The sequence below is a fragment of the Danio rerio genome, chromosome 4 (assembly GCF_052040795.2).
Source record: "Danio rerio strain M-AB ecotype USA chromosome 4, GRCz13ab, whole genome shotgun sequence".
Taxonomy (NCBI): domain Eukaryota; kingdom Metazoa; phylum Chordata; class Actinopteri; order Cypriniformes; family Danionidae; genus Danio; species Danio rerio.
Genome location: NC_141024.2, coordinates 8,974,144 through 8,988,603, shown reverse-complemented (window position 1 = coordinate 8,988,603; position 14,460 = coordinate 8,974,144). Strand labels below are relative to the sequence as shown.

The 14,460-nt window shown below is 36.7% G+C and overlaps 1 protein-coding gene across 4 annotated transcripts in view; it reads right to left on the bottom strand.

The window, feature by feature from the left end:
* wnt5b (wingless-type MMTV integration site family, member 5b) overlaps positions 1 to 14,460 on the bottom strand; it is a 139,027-nt gene extending 124,567 nt beyond the window's left edge. For 2 of the 4 annotated variants that reach the window (XR_015481774.2, XR_015481775.2), the window contains exon 1: positions 13,724 to 14,418. The gene's annotated coding sequence lies outside the window, so the exon portion shown is untranslated. 4 annotated transcript variants of the gene reach the window in all.

Sequence of the window (14,460 nt, the reverse complement as noted above, 5' to 3'; positions counted from 1 at the left end):
TACCAACATGTTTGCAGTTATTTAAGAAACATGCTAAGCGAACATTCTTGTTCACCTGAAAGTCAACACTTAAGTCAGATATTCTGCTTTAAACAAAACGACTGTTTTTGGTTTGGTTCTTTTAACCCACCCACTGCCACTTTAGCCAATTATATTTCAGCACCCCGGTGTTTCAGGTGTTGGTTAGTTCTTCCCATACTGATAAACTTCCGGTGGCCGGTTATTGTGACTTTTTTCCATTTTATACAGTTCCGATTACACAATTGATGTTGTAATGTAATTAAAATACAATCAGTTAAATAGACTTTGGCATTTATTTATTAGCTCAAGCGTAAAATGAGACAAAATACTGTTTACTCGCACGCGCCCGTCAGAATAGGCAGGCTAGCGCAGAAGCTCCATTAAATATACTGGGGTAAAATAAATGCTAATATTATAAAGACATGGTGGGGACAAATGTAATTTAATGCAGTGATTCTTGTACAATCTGAGACCCACTTTATATCAGATATCACTCAGCCGGTGGAGATTTTTAAAGAAAACAGACCTTAAATGCGCCGATTTTGCAATGGCATACAGCTCACCGGAAGCACTTAACCCAGGTTACTGGCAAATTAAAAGTCCTTTAGCATACTTCGGTATATATTCTATTGTCATGCACTCCTGGTCCTCAATCTGGCAACCTGCGCTTGCGTGTGTTTTGATCCAGGAGTGTAATACCTAGTTCAACCATTGGGAGTCAAACATACATACTGCACCTTTAACGGATATTTTTTTCAGTGAGGGCAAGGACAATAAATTCAATTTATAAATAATTCACTGTTATTATTTTTCCTTTTGAATATTTCGACTTTTTATTCCAAGTAAATATCTTGAATTTAAGATTGCATAGATATATGTACAGAAAGACATATTAAATCGTAATTATAATGCATAATACAAAACAATAATAAACTCTAAGATCAATGAATCTATAACAGCAATGACCTAAACAAGAAAAATAAATTCAATTCAGTCACTTCAGCTGCATAAAATCTAAACACTGACAAGAAAATACTGCATTAAACCTAACATTTAGATGCTATTTAGCATTTCCAAGTTCACAGAATGTTTAAAATGACAGATTATAATTGTTATTACTATTATTTTTACATCAGTCACCTCTCAGAGCAGGCAAATCTAGAACAATAACACAGCATTGTGTTTGAGTGTTACTAGGTCACAGCGCCAGATTAGGTGAACTCCCCAAATCTTGTTTAAGAGAAGCCCTTTTTTAACCCAAACACCCCATTTCCCCCTCTCTTGCTGTCAGCCCTCTTCCCAGGACTCCCCAGACCCTCACCCTATCACGCTGTTAAATGACTCCATTGAAGTCCTGTTTGCTCAAGTGGGCCCGGCCAATTATCTCCCGGCTTTCAGAGCTCTTAATGACACCAATTAAGGCTGCTGTGAGGGCCGGGGCAGCGGGGTCAGTCTCTCGTCTAGCGAAGTGTATGTGTGCGAAGCTAAACTGTGGGGAAATTGTGTTTCAATTGGTGCAGGAACAAGAAAACATGTGAGAGGAGAAAATGAGAGTGTTTTAGAGAAAGCGTGGCCATATGTGAGCGAGCGAGCGAGCATGTGTGTGTGTGTGTGAGCTCAAGCAGGATTTACACAGCTATTATACCAGTCTATTACCAGCGCTCTGCTAGTGCCCTCGCAATCTCCTTAGCTCACTTCTTAAACCCTGTTCCTCACTCATGGTGTTTAAATGTGCAGAGCAGAAGCGCTCCATCTTACCCAAATCCCCCCCGGCAGCTCTTTAGTGCTGCCCCCATCAAAAACCCTCCAACTGCAACACAATGCTACAGAAAAAAAGGCAAATGCATAATGCATAATAACACTCCTGTTCACAAACATTCACAAACGCACATATAGACCTTTCCAACAGAAACCATCGCTTATGATGAAATGCAGCCTGGAGTCACAGTGCAAGGAGAAGAACATTCTGGTTTAGATCTGCAATAAACACTACGGGCACATTTTTCTAGCTAATGGGGTTTAGTTTCCTCCAAAATCACGAAAAGAATGCGTTGAGTGTAAAATGTGCGACTTAATGCATTAATGAGAGAAAGCTCATTGAAAGGCTGCCAGTGAAAACTGATCTCATTGCTGTACCGACCGAACAGAAATCTTTCCTGTTAACATGCTGAATGTGAGACTTGTATAGACAAGTAGATGGATTAAATCTTGCCCTGTTTGAAAGATCAGAAAGTTTGGGATGTTTTGGTGTCACCGCTAGACTTCTTAACTAGTTTGACTATGGTATAGAACCAGGGGAAGATCAAAATCAAAGGATTGACTTGCAGTTAGATTTTGCAAATCGTTAGCCATTGCAGAGACAAGTGTCTCCTTTCAATTTTAATAACATTTGTTACAACAAAATATAAAAATTTAAGTGCAATGTGTCCAATTGCAATTCATTGCAACAGTTTTATGTTAAAATGACATACTTAACAAATATAAACATCATAATACTAAGAAATCATACTACATTTTTATTATAAAAAAAAGATTTAAACTTTTTTTCTCATAAATCTGTAAAATTTGGTAGCTTCAAAGATTTAAAGAGCACAGTGATTTAAATTGACAATTAATTAGTATTTTAGGGGTGCACTGTGATCATTAATTAGCGACTTTTAATGTCATCGATTGATTCTTGTTTTAAATATGACTGACAAAATATTTTGGCATGCAATATATTGTTACGTTCATTCATTCATTTTCCTTTGGCTTAGTCCCTTCTTTATCAGGGGTCGCCACAGTGGAATAAACCGCCAACTATTCTGGTATACGTATGTTTTACATAGCTGATGCCCTTCTGCCACAACCCAGTACTGGGAAACACCCATACAAACTCACATACACATTTGCACCCGTACAATAAGGCCAATTTTGTTTACACTTATAGCGCATGTCTTTGGAGTTGTGGGGGAAACCGGAGCACTCAAAGGAAACCCATGCGAACACGGGGAGAACATGCAAACTTTACAAAGAAATGCCAACTGACCCAGCTGGGGTTCGACACAGCGACCTTTTTGCTGTGAGGCAATAGTGTTTTATATTAAATATTTGCAATTTAGTCTGAATTTTAATCGATTTTCTCTCAGAATGAGCATATAAAACTACTATACATTAATAAAATAAACATATTATTGTATACTTTTTTTATGCTTTGCTGTGAGGCGACAGTGCTAACCATTGATCCACTGTGCCGCCCCTCTATTGTTACACTAAATTACATTTCAGTGGGTGTCTTATGTAAATCATGGTAAAACATACATATGATAGCTAATATCTATTTTACACAGAGACAAACAATACACATTTTATGGCCATCACGGTGGCGCAGTGGGTAGCACAATCGCCTCCTCGCATGAAGGTTGCTCGATTGAGCCCCATCTGGGTTAGTTGGCATTTCTGTGTGGAACCTGTGTTGGCATGTCAGTTGGGATTCCTATGCACTATGGGTGAATTGAATAGGGTAAATTGGCCGTAGTGTATGAGTGTGAATGCAGGAGTGCATGGGTGTTTCCTAGTCCTGGGTTGCAGCTGGAAGGGCATCCTCTGCGTAAAACATATGCTGGATAAGTTGGTGGCTTATTCCGCTATGGCGACACCCTGATTAATAAAGAGACCAAGCCGAAAAAGAAAATAAATGAATGTATTTTATTTTACACACTGAAGAAAAATAAACAAATCAAAGATGAATTACGCTTTTATTGCTTACAATGCTTGGAACCTGCTTTCATTCTTTGACCCACATTTTCCATCTCAAGTAAATATTTCTTGATTTCTCAACATTTATATATTTGTCCTAGAAAACGAGACAAAAACACTGCGCAAAGGTTGTTTTCACAATCGATCACTGCAGTCGCTTCCAAGCACTTGGTGCACATCCCTTGTAAATATGTACATGCGAATACACAAACACGCGTACAAACACGCAAACACGTCGCCTGCTAATATCCAGATTACAGAGGAGTCTTTGTAAACACTGCTGAGCCAGGCTCTGGGCCATAGCAAAGCTCAATTAGGGCATAAAACCAGGAGAAAGAGGCACATCATCCATTCCTGCACCCTTCAACAACTTCCAGAAACCCTGCTGCGCTTCAAACCCTTCCTGCTGCCCAGGCCACACTCAGACACTCACCATCAAGACAGACAATTTTGCACATCATTATCTGCCAGCGAGGGGAAGAGATTCGCAAGTATGGCTTTTATCCATTACAACACTCGAGCAGGACTGCACAGGCCTTACTCACACACACAACCGGCAGGCTGTATCTGCAAAATCAATCCTCTCTTCTGAATAACCTTTAAATCTTAGACAAAAAACACACAGTCTTTTGCATAGTTGATTAATGTGAGGGAATATCCCTCAATTCTGCTAAAGAGCCGATGGGGAATCTTCTCCTAACACCCGGAGGTGAACACACACACTCGCAAATTAACAGCTGGCTAGAAGTGTCACATACAGCTGTGTTTACACTGGGCCGACGCCATGGTGCACTGACAATACATCCTGGTGGGGAGAAACATCATGTATGTATTATTCCGCCGGTAACATCCACAGCCACTGTTTCACGGCTGTGGCATGGTCGCAGACAGATTGAAAAAGTAGGAGGAAGGTAGTATATAATGTTTCTGAACACAAACCTTGATGTTGACTTGAGAAAGCCTGGTTAATGAGTATAAAGTAGTCTTAAAAGCTTCAAGATTAACTTTCAAGTAAAAGCTTGATGTCTGGATGTTTTAAAGTTTATAGGCACTATAGTCAATTAGAAAGGGGGGGAAACTAGATAATAACACTGTTATTAGCACGTTTGAGATGTCTAGCACACTGTTAGCATACTATTAGCATAGTTAACAAATTGATAGCATGTTTTAGCAAGATGCTAACATGACAGCATGTATAACATGTTTTAGCACATCACTTTGTTTTAACAAACTGCTATGATTTTGATAAGGGAGTTTTGCAAGCTGTTTTGAAAGTGGTTGCCATGTTCTAGCACATTGTTAGTATGTTTATGCCGCTAACATGTTTTAGCACATTGTTAATATGTGAACTTGCATGTTTTAATACATTACTCTTGACTGTAAGTGTGTTTATGGCAAGCTGCTTACATGTTTTACCATCCATGTTTTTAACATGTAAAGTTTTCCTTGACCTGTTAGACATGCTGCAAACATGTTAAAGTGTGTTGTTTACAATTTAACTCATCACTAACATGTCTTAACACACTGTTAATATGCACTGGCAGGTTGCTAGCTAACACATTTAACTGATTTTAGTAGGTTGCCATGTTTTTGATGTTTTAATTTATCCCTAACATGTTGCTAACATGTTTAGCACATTTCAAGCATAGGTTTAGAATTGCTAATAATTTAACTTGTAGCCAACATGTTTTAGCACAATGCTAACATGTGAATTTGCATGTTTTAAAACATTACAATAGACTAAGTATGTTCATGGCAAGCTGCTTGCATGTTTTACCATCCTAACATCCTAACATGTTTTTAACATGTAAAGTCTTCCCTGACCAGTTAGACATGCTGCTAACATGTTTAGGTAAGTTGTTTTCAGTTTAACTCATCGCTAACATGTCTTAAAACACTGTTAATATGCACTGGCAGGTTGCTAGCTAACAAATTTAACAGATTTTGGTAGGTTGCTATGTTTCTGATGTTTTCATTTATGAACTACATGTTGCTAACATGTTTTAGCACATGGTAGTTTTAAAATTACTAACAATTTAATTTGCAGCTAACTTGTTTTAGCACATTGCTAACATGAAATTGCATGTTTTAATTCATTACTATAGACTGTTAGTATGTTTATGGCAAGCTGCTTGCATGTTTTACCATCCTGCTGATGTTTTAAACATGTAAAGACTTCCCTGTCCAGTTAGAGATGCTGCTAACATGTTTAAGTGTGTTGTTTACAGTTTAACTCATCGCTCACATGTCTTAACACACTTTTAATATGCACTGGCAGGTAGCTAGCTAACACATTTAACAGATTTTGGTAAGCTGCTAGCATGTTTTAGCATGTTGCTATGTTTCTGATGTTTTAGTTTATTCCTAACATTGTTGCTAACATGTTTTAGCACATTTCTTGCATAGTTTTATTGCTAATTGAACAATTGCTAACAATTCAACTTGTCACTAATATGTTTTAGCACCTTGTTAACATCTGTACTTGCATGTTTAATACATTGCTATGGATTAAATATACTCTGACAAATCTAACAGGACTTGACAAGTTGCTAGCATGTTTTAAGTTGGTAACATGCTTTGGCAAGTTGGTAATATGTCTGTAACACTTTAACATGTATCTATTTTATCAAACAGCCATCATAAGATCATAAAAGTAAAACGCAAGGGTCGTACATACTTAATATTGCATTACAGTGAACTAAAGAGGTACATTCAAATGATGTCTATGTGTTTTAATTCAGGTTGCTAGCCATAAGCATGGTTAAGGTCAAACAGTGACACTGCACTTGATAGATGTCATGCTAAGTTTGCATCAACAAACGCAGCACTCTAATTTCAGCATTACTCATGATGCGTCTGAGACGTGTGGCACATTTGTGCTGATCACGGTCTGTGTCTGGACAGGACGTCAATATGCATGTGAGTGATAGATGCTGACGCACGTCAAAATACGCAGCACAGGTGATGAAGGTAAACACACAGAGAGACAAGCCCATTCTCATTCAGACATGATGTCGATACGCTGTGCCCTTCAACAGGGGAACGTCAGGAGGCCGAACACCAGCATTTCACAGTCTGGATGTCTCTAATCAATGAACGTAGCCTGCCATTCTCAGGTGGTGTTGAGATAGTGGCATGTTTTAAAGAGTGCACACCTGGTGCTGGAGCTTCTTGTGAGCATCTGAACAAATAACACCGTCTCTGACATGATTACAAGCTAGGAAACATCTCCAGTGAGGAGCCCATAATCTCTGGCGGAAAAATAAGTGCAGTGCAATGCAGAACTGCTAAATAGCTGCTCAGCATGGCAAGATTTTAGTTTACGTTGCATTACAAGTCTGGGATAGCGGGAAAATGATTATCCCCATAATCTTATATTCCGGTGATATCTGACCAAGAGTCTAGAGTCTGCATTAATTTTAAACATACCTCGCCACTCGAGTAGTTGTTTATTACATGTTTTGGCTAATCTGTGGTTTAGGTATGCTTAATAGTGTGTTTTGTTTTCAGTTTATCATATTTTACCATGTTTAAATTGGTAAATAAGTAAATAAGTCCATACGATTGCACGAATTTCCTCTTAAAAACTGACAAAGAAAAGTATGCATTAATATATTTATATAATTAATGTCTACATTTATATGCTAATTTTGAGGGGAAATCTGGTAAAATTATAATTAAGTTGCAAATATTTAATTATAAAATATAAAAAATTAAAATATAAATAAAAGATAATAACATGTAAATAATAACATAATATAATAATTAGTGTTAAAAGTTTAAAATTATATATATATATATATATATATATATATATATATACACACACACACACATATTTATATATATATATATATATATATATATATATATATATATATATATATATATATATATATATATATATACACACACACACACACACACATATATATATATATATATATATATATATATATATATATATATATATATTAATTGTAAATATATAGTTATTAATATATTATATGTACTTCTTTATATGTAATATTTAATGAATGCAGTTAAAAAATCATTTATATAGTGCAAATTATGTTATATATACAATCAAATGTACCAAATACGACAAATCCAATTTAATATATTGCTCTTAAGTGTTTGGACTCTCAGCAGTGAAAATTTAACAACACTGAACTGAACTAAACTGAACTTAAACTCTGAAAACTGGACTGACACAGTTTCAATCTACTATAATCTTCTGTGTTAAACTGCTTTGACACAATCCACATTGTAAAAGCGCTACAGAAATAAAAATGAATTGAATTGAATATTGCATTGGGCAAATTATACTGCCAAAAAACGTCACGTTTAATTCTAATATATCCCCAAAATGTCAAATGTGCAAAGCAACCAAGTTGCTGCATATACTTTGGAGTTGTCCTGTGTTGGTTGATTTCTGGGAATATATAAAAGTTACAGATATCCAACTCGGCTATGATCCTAGAATCTGTATATTAGGGGATACTGAACTACTAGATACATTATAAAAAATACTTTACACTTCTGGCTGAAACGGCTAAAAAAATGAATTGTGATTAACTGGAAATCATCTTACCCTCCATCTACAAAACCTTTGATCAATAAACTTATTTCCTACTGCACCCCTGAGAAAAACTGTTTGGCATCAGATGATCACTTTTTCTGGTGTATCTACCTTACATTTCTTAGATGCATGCTTTTATTAAATTAAATTAATTTAAATTAAATTAAATTAAATTAAATTAAATTAATTAATTAATTTATTTATTTATTTATTTATTTCACCTCTCTGATATATATTTTTATTTTGGCTTTTGAGGGAAAAAAGTCCATTAAAGTTTGTACAACATGCTTTGTTTTACATATTTGAAAAAAAGAGTAACAAATACACAAAATTGCTTAGTAAAAAAATTGTGAACATACATACGAGTCAAATTTATTCTGCCCCTTTGCATCTGTAAGAAACAGGCATAATCCGATTGTTCTCCCCAAAAGACAAGATCCGCCAGCGTGTTTGATCTCAGGCATCACACATCAGCGCACCATCTATTTCTTAGCATGAGGGTCAAATGCAAACGTCGACACCAGACAAATCAAACTCAGGCCAGGCAAGTGGGCACCTTTATCAGTCTCTAAATCACTCACAGAAAGCTTACATGATCGAGTCAGAGGCCAACACAAGCGGCTGTGAGCAGGGGGTGCTACTATTTGCACTTAAAAGCCTATGGACTGCAGGGCCTGGCGGGGAGTATCGTCACACTTTAGAGAGACATCTGGTTCATGCTGTTCTGTTTGAAGGAAAGGATGCATTCAGAGTGTGTGTGTGGAGGTCTGATTGTGCGCATGCATTTTCCTGAGATCGAAGGAAAGGTAAGTGAGAGAGAAAGAGAAAAACAGACAGAGAGCCAAAGAGTGTGTGCAGTGGATGATGTGGGATGTATATATGTGTGTGTGAGGAGCGCGTGCTCAGGCAAGAGAGGCAGGTTGGCTTGTGCAGGTGGGCTGTTGACGGTTTTATCTCTCTGAATCAGCTTTTGAGAGGTTTCCCAGAGCTTTGGCCTCAGAAACACGACTGGTGTCTGCAGCTTCTCATTCCACTCCAGAACTCAAACATTTCATTAAATGAATCAATGTCTTAATCAAGCCGGGCCCCGTCACATTCCAAATACCGCAGAAAAACAGATAGACGTGTATGAAGGAGAAAAGGGGAAAACCCTGGGTTGAGGTATAGGAGGGAGGCGAAAAACATCTGAAAGCTAAACAGCGAGCTCTCCATCAGATATCCGAGCCCTTTTGCTTCAAAAACGAGGCTTCAGGGCTGCGTGATCAAAGAACGCGGCCACAAACTCTTTTAAAACTCATTAACAAAAGGAAAACCTCAACAAACGTAATTCCATACACATCCTCGAGATGTTTACCGCACCACGGGTAACACAGTTTTAGATTCAAATCACCACGTCACCGCAGAACAAATGGGAATAATCAAATAAAACATGGATGCCTCGTTTCTCTCTCTTTACCCAGGACTGTCCTGAATAAAACAAGGGAGTTTTACGATCTTAAAACTGAGATGGCTTAATGGGATGCAAGTTACCAAACAGTACAAGACCCTCTTGACCTTAGTTAAAAACTGCAATAGACCCAAGAGTGGTTGGAGAGTAGTACGTTACTTAAAGGGATAGTTCACTCATTGATGTACATATTGATTTTTATTCTATATGGACATCAGTGGGTGCCAGCAACCAGCATTTTTCAAAATGTGTTCAACAGAAGCAACTCATAAAGGTTTAATATCACATGGGGCAGAATAAATGACCAGGTAATTTTAATTTTTGCGTGAACTATCAATTTATGTATCGGCACATCTGGGTAATGCGTTTAATGCACGACCCGCATGTCAATTAAACCTGCACAAATACAGTCTCTGGCAGGAAGAAAAGGTAAAACACAAACACATGAATTATATGGCCAGCATAGGGGAATGAAACCCGCAGCCAGCGTTTATACACACGACAGGAGATATTGCTTCCCACTGTCTGTTCTTCGGTTGGAGCTGATAAAAGAGAGCCTCGGAGTACATCTAAATCTTCACGTGTTTGGTTAAACGACACCTGTTTATATTTTTGCGGTTAGAAACTATTTTGGCCCGAGCAGACAAGAATCTTCTTATCGTTCCAGAGGCACTGAAAAGGTAGATTTACATTACACAAACACACAGAAATTCAAATACAGCTGAGAGGGCAAAACAAGAAATATTCATAATAATGAAACAAAACAGAAGCGCTGAGCGGCTTGCATAATGTTTGGTAACTCTGAGAAAAATTGACTAGACCATAATGTCCATGGCCAGTTAAAGGTCTGTGCAAGTTGTAAAACAATTATTTAAAGTTAAAAAGTGTACAATTCTGTTGTAAAAAAATTATGTGAAGCAAAAATCCTGTAAATAGATTCTTTAAATTCTTTAAACAACACAAATCTTTGGGACAGTTAATAGTTTTACTTTTGAGATTTGCAAATGTCCTTTCCCAAGGAAATGTCAAAACTCTAACCTATATCCAAACTAAACACTTCAGAGGGGGAAATATTACTTATTAATAAACAGAATTATATTATTTCAATAGCCCAATTATTAATTAGAACACTGAAATTAGATGAGACATTGTAGTAGGGCTGCACGATATTGGACAAATCATACATTGTGATATATTTTTTATTCTGTGATATACATTGTGTTATGGATGCAATTTGACTAGATGAGTTGAATAACTATTTGGAAAAAGTTTATAATTTTAGATCGATTGAGATGATTCTGCAGGGGACTACATAAATTATAATGAACAATCTATAAGCATTAATTAATTCAATGAAGAAAAATATACAAATTAAAGAAACAGCATTACATTGTTTTCCCAGGCGCCAAACAAAAGTAACTAAATAATCAAGCGTAAAATAATACTGTATTGCCTTCGTTTTATAAACATCTGAATAACATTATTCTTTATTTATTTTTTAGAGTTATAAGTGGAATATTTTCGTATGCATGAATGCTTTTAAAAGCCTCACGCAGTCACTTTTAATCAATTTTAATCTGGACGAAACATTGCATATACTCACGATGTGCCTATTACGAATGCTCACATTGCGATATCGATGCTGAAACGATATATTGTGCAGCTCTACATTTCAGCTCATCAGTTTTTTTTTAGTTTTTTTATTGTCTATATGTAAGATTTACATATATATAGGAAACTAATATATTTTTTCATGTCTATGAATGAACAACCTTCAACTAACTTCTTGAAAACTTCCAAAATTTCCCAAGTTGTTTAAGAAGACCTGACTGATTTTGTTTTTAATTCTGGGGAAAATCATAATTATGTGACGTTTCTGTGCACTTCCAAGAACTTTTCTTCTATTCACATAACAAGAGCTTATAATGTTCAAGATAATGCAAAACATAGACCATTTCAGCATGGCAATATCATTAGTCCATGAACAGTTTCTGCTTGTAGTCAAACTGTTTTAGAACTGTAACAAGAGGTGATTCAGTCATAACAAATATTAACAAAGCTGTCATATATATTTTTTTTAATCAACATGGACCCTTTTGGATTTTATTATTTAAAAATATAAAACTGGAAATAGATTAGGACAAATGTTATTGTTTACATCCCTCAAAATGGTCTATAGGTATCTAGTTTGTTAATGTGTCAAGCAAAGAGAGGCTTTAATTCGAGCTTATCATTATGGTCAGATGCTTTCTTAACAGCTGTTTTTTCGCCACTCTCATTTTTGCTTGGTTTAATTTGTCATCGAGAGATAAGTGTAAAGCACATATTTTCTTATTCACTTAAATCTCTCTGCAGCGTATATTACTGTAAAGGTATTTCTAACCTACAGCATTTTCGATTGGAGTTTGTTTAATGTGACAATCTTAATTTGTTCAGTGTTAACGACGTATCCTAAAAACAATTAATAGTTTTGCCATGTATTTCTTAAGTGCAAATATATAATAGAAAAATGTAATGACAGTTCTTATGCTTTCGTTGCTTTAGTGACACACACTTGTAATGTAATTTCTAGGGTTACTGAAATGTTTGAAAACACATAACAGTTGTTGTTAAAGAAAAAAAAAATTAAAAACTTGGCTTCACGCTTTAAGCTTTGATATTGAGAGTCTGGCTGCCTCAAACGCCCACAATTTGGACACTGGTGCTTTTCAAAAGCAGGAGAATTCTTTTTAATTGACACACTGCAGATGGCTTATTTAAAAGCTGCACCAAACGTCAGCAGCTGCCAATCATTTCTCAGCTTCAACACATTACATGAAGTATTTTCGCAAGGAAATCTCGGCCAGATCCAGATAAAAATCATTTCAGATTCATTTGAGCTCAGTTTGAAAGATGTGCCCACATCCATCGAGACTGAAGACTGGTGAGTGATTCTAATTATTTTAGCAACACAGTCTAAAATGAACTGTGCAAAGAGTGAGTCACTTTCAACAAGTCAACATTGGGCCATTAAAAAATTAACAGGATATGAGTGTCAACGATTATGTTGTAGCCTAAGTGGATAAATAAAACCCGATAGTAGCATAACGGAGAACGGGGCGCGATTTAAACATCTGTAACTGCGGGATTTTATGCGCTATGTGCCTTTATAAAGATATCCAATAGGCCTACATGAGTTTTACACATATAAAAACTTCATAAATCTATAATTTATACTTCAACTAAGTAAACAAATATCAAGCACAAAGAAAGGGGAGAGTTGCGCGTACAAATAGTAAAAACACAAATAATAAAAAGCACGCATATTATATGCAGAAAAGATTTGTAGTATAGGCTCAGTTAAGTTGTAACAAAATACTATTAATTACTTCTGTGCATTTTTAATCAAAAGAAAAAAACTAAACGTCTAAATTTATTTTATAAGTAATTCTTAAAATGAAGAGATGCATTAAGCATAATTGTGCGACTGTTAGTCGCTGTGTCAAATGCAGGCTCTTTTTGTTTGAACTAAAACACGTAATAAAGATTGTAATGTTAAACGAGGAACTGCTGATTCACATAATAACCCATTTATCATTTAATATATGTCAACATAATCGCAAACTGTAACTCCAGATGTGTTTCGGGAAAATAAGTTAGATTTAAAAAGTCTTACAACCTGTGCTGTCACATCTGTAAAGTGGTGAACATGTCAGACAGCAATTTTTACTCATGTAGCTCATTTCCAATTGCTCAAACGTATGGTGCTACAACTCACTCCTCTTTGGCCCATGCCTAAGGCAAAAACATATTTTTTTAGGAACCTTGAGATGAAGCCTGGCCGGTACAAACTTTTCTCAAGGCATGTTCTGAATCAGCCGAAAGCTCAAGGCAACAGAAACAAACAGCACTTCCAAACAATACAACTGTGAGAGGCTTGATAGTAACTAGCTTACTTGTTAGCAGATGTCGATCTATCCGTCTCCAAAAAAGTTCCAGAGCTGAAGTCCTGACAGCTGAACCTGGTCTTCTGGCTCTGCGTGATGTTCTTTTGAAGCGCATACAAAGTAGGAGTAACTTCAGAAAATGTTAGACAATTCCACCTCCGAACAATTTAACTTGGCACTAGAGTTTCCAGTGTTTCATTCACTTAGAAAACCAAAGACATACTCCAAAACAGTCCGGCGCTGTCCATAGTGAGAATAAAAAAAGGCTCCGCGAAAGTCACTCGGTGAAAACGGTTGAAAGTTTTGATAAACGTACCGCGCTTCAGTGTATGACGGCGTCACGCAACAGGTGTCAATTAAACTTTCGATAAGTTTGACAAGAGCGCAAACAAACGCGCTGCGCGTGGGGAGCGCAACCGGAGCGACTAAAGCCTTTTGCTGCTTATTAGAGAAATTAGTACACAAAAGCAGTCTGGAGTCAATCAGTCCACCTCATGCATTCACAACTTTCAGAAGTTCAGCATTAAATCCTTCGTTTTGCGCAGGATACCTGGAAATGTTTTCAAACTTCCCCCCTCTTTTCTGTCCAGAGGCTGCTCGGGCTCTTAACCTAAAACCCCGGTGCTTACAGAAAGCACTAAAAGCAGACGTCGAAGAAAACTCCAGCGACTGCTTCAGTCCGCAGGCAGGGGGGTGAGAGACTGAGTTTTGACTAGTTTGTGCATTGCCTACTCATGGGCCTGCCC